General features: G+C 36.0%; 1 pseudogene; it reads right to left on the reverse strand.

Moving 5' to 3' along the window:
* The window catches only part of LOC128250681 (uncharacterized protein DDB_G0271670-like), a 55,877-nt pseudogene extending 52,500 nt beyond the window's left edge, over positions 1–3,377 (reverse strand).
* Positions 3,378–3,758: the final 381 nt, after the last annotated feature.

Below are 3,758 nucleotides of genomic sequence, written 5' to 3' on the forward strand. Positions count from 1 at the left end.
ATATATATATATATACGCATACATACACACACATACACATGCTCATGCACACATTCATTCACATGTGTATGTGACTGCATACTTCAAGCAATTACGGTGTGCATGTATGTATAAACTATAATGCTGCAGTGTAGCCTTAGTGAGTGCCGCCCAGTGCAGAACTTGAGTTTGTCGCTCCCTCCCAAAAAATCACCTCTCCGCTCCTATGCACGCTTTTAGAGCAGGCTCAAAAGTGCCGCCCCTGTAGAAATGCCGTCCAGGGCGGATCGTTCCAATGCCATCCATCGTAGTTAAGCTACAGTTCGTTCATTCATCCTTATTCTCTCGCTTCCCCCCACCTCTCTCTCTCTCTCTCTCTCACTCACTTACTCTCTCTCTCACACACACACACACACACTCTCTCTCAAAAATCCTTGGTACAGTATTATATAGTTGATAAAATGAGTAGAGATGGCCTTTTTGAGGGATAATTTTAATAGCAATGTTTACAGTGAGTTATATGCCAAACATTATTATTAAAATAAAAATTATCCCAGAAAAGACTATCTCTATTCATTGTTTTCAAATTTCAAATGTATAAGTATATGTGTGTGTATGTGTGTGTATACGCATAGATATATACACATAGATATATACACATTATATATATATATATATATATATTATTTTGTTTAAAAGAGTTCCAACACTGTCTGTTTTTTATGTTTTATTTATATTCCTGCAGAACCAATGTGGGGTATAGAATATGGAATATACGATATATAATATAATATACAATATATAATATAAAATAAAATAAAATAAAAATGGATGGCACCATGAAAGAAAGTATTGAATGTAGATGAAATATTGAGTGTTCAATATAAAGGATCAAATATATAAATATATAAATATAAATATATAAAGGCGACTCGAGTTTCAGGGCTATTTCCCTTCGTCATGGCCGGTATGACAGACTAGAGACAGCTGTTCTCTGTATATAGAAACACTTCAATGTGCTCAAGAGATTAGAACTTGAGCTGTTAGATAAAGAAGGCAACAAAAAGCAAGCTAGGTACGTCTATTTACAAGTCAAAATGCATCTAATCGAAAAGGAAAATGTAAATGTGTGTGGCTATTAAGAATACATAGTCCAACTTGCATAAAGAAAAAAGAAACATATCACAAATAAGATAGGAAGAGTTTTAAGGTTCCTACCGCCGTTTCAGGAGTCTTGGTGGTCCTGATATATGTCAGATTTAGGGTCCATTTTTCGATGACAATCGAAGGATAGGAAACGCGAAACCCTATGGTTTGCACCACCACTCTGTTTCCAAGTTAAATTTCTACCAAAATTATTTCGCGAAATTCTAAAATCTAATTTTCCACTACAATATAAATATTATCCCATTTTCAATAAATCATCAGTGAAGATCTACTCTACCACACCTAATTTAGGATATATAATAGCCTCCTCGAACAAACAACTCTAGTCATCTGAATACTTAAACTCTTGCTTCATCCCAAGCTAGCCTAGACAGTAGCAATAATACAAACCTTAATAGCCCACCTCAAGTATTTGATACTAAACTCAAGCCAACATCCCACAACCCTACCTATACGGCAGCAAACATCAGTTCCATTACAACTTCCCAATCCAATACTACTATGAATTCCAATATGGATTCTTCTTCCCTAGTAACAACAAACCAATCAACCTCAACATCACTAATAGAAAACTCCAACCATAGAACAAATAGAAAAACTTGTAACTGTAAGGCATCAGAATCATGCCCTCTTGCAGGCTCCTGTCTCCGCAAAAACGTAATCTATAAGTGCCGCGCGATGACACCCTGAACTCACCAGGCAAGTGTGTATATCGTGGATTTTAAACGCCTTTATCGTGCTCATGAATTCTTTCACTAATCCTAAATCTAAATTATTTACATCCTTAGCAACACACATACACAACCTCAAGTCAAAAAATATCCAATACACTATATCATAGTCTATAGTAGGTGAAGCTCCCCTTTGTAAATCAAATATAGGTAAATGTAAATTATGTATAAAAGAGTCATTAACCATTTTCGATTCCACAACCCTTCACTGTTAAATAGATTCTCTGATGTTATTTACTCATGTAAGCATAAATGCTACTCGACTTTCATGCACTTCGCGCTAATTCTAAATAACCATATAACAAGCCTCTAAACCCATCAAACTGTAATTTAAAACAGAGTCAGCTTGACAATCGATTTCTTATCACTTTCTAAATATATATATATGAGCGCATGTGACACAAGCCCAAAATATTCAAACTTACTGTTACAAATATAATAATTGAGCTATGTCTGATAATCAGTCGATCTAGCAAGCATGACCTCATGTCAGTGAGGGGGGCGGTACGCAATGATGCCGTCGAGAGGTAGACCCCGAAATGGTGCACATTCGCACCTACTGACCCCATACACCTGTATATGTACGCATGTGTGTATATGTGTGTGTGTGTGTGCATGTGTGTGTTTATATATATAAACACACTCAACAATCGGAAATACTGCGGAAACATAACAACCAAAAAATTCGTAGCTTATTCCTCATCAGTCAACGTCCAGTACATCATTACATTCAACATTGATATTTTTCACTCTTAGTGGCGCTAGTGGCAAAAAGCCCCTTGGAATAGCTAACGAACGTACAGGATCTTGTATATCATCTTGTTCCAAGTACACACACACACATATTATTCTTATAAAAGAATGTTGTTGACAATGACTTCGAAACTTCGGCGAGCTAAACCATCATCGTTTAAATTGAATCCCACACTTGGCTTGTACTTTATTTTATCGACTCCGGAAAAAAAAAAACGAGAGGTAAAAGTGACATCGTCAGGATTTGAATTCAGAATTTTAAGAGCCGGAAGAAATGTCTCTGAGCATTTCGTCCAGGATGCTGAGAATTCTGCCAGCTTGCCGTCTGTGTTGAAGCTTAACGCTTATCGCAGCTTAACGCTTATCGCAGCTTACCGTTTTTTAATAACTGAAAAGGCAAATTATGTGATTCTAGGTACATTATGCTCGTCCAAAAATTTAAAATATACAACGGAGATTCTCACAGCTGAAATGCCTTTTTGATTCGGTTTGATAGACTTCCCAGTTCAAGACTGACCTATGGCTAAATAATTACATTTAATGATATGGGTTCTTAGTCACACATATTTTAATCAATAGGAACATTAACCTACCTGAAATTACATATCATATTACACATAATTTAGTTTCTCTTCGTTGTTTAGCATTTTACATTCTGTAGTTTTAGTTATTGCCTTGGTTATTAGTTTACGAAAATAGTCGCTACTCACTTGGTTGGGTTTCATGCGATTGCTCAGCAGCAAACATTGCGACTCAAGCAGAGAACATTACAAATAGTGGCAGGAAATAAAGTTAATTTTCACTGCGTGTTACCAATTAATGAAATATAGTTCTCAATGTCCCATTGCTTTCACATAATTCTATTTAGTAGGAAAAGCTACTAAATAGGACATTTCTAGCTGTTCTGACACGAACATAAAACTGAAATAATGAGAGGAAAACGTGCTTTGTGAGCTGTTATTACTAGCGCTGGATCAGGGAAATACATAACATGGCTAATAGGAAGAGAGAAGTGAAGGGCACTGACAAAGGCTTCGGACTCTGAATCTATCATCTTGTATTATCGTGTATATTATCTTGTTCCCAGTACACACACACACACTCACACTTATATATATATATATATAT

The sequence above is a fragment of the Octopus bimaculoides genome, chromosome 24 (genome assembly GCF_001194135.2).
Source record: "Octopus bimaculoides isolate UCB-OBI-ISO-001 chromosome 24, ASM119413v2, whole genome shotgun sequence".
In the NCBI taxonomy this organism is placed as follows: Eukaryota; Metazoa; Mollusca; class Cephalopoda; order Octopoda; family Octopodidae; genus Octopus; species Octopus bimaculoides.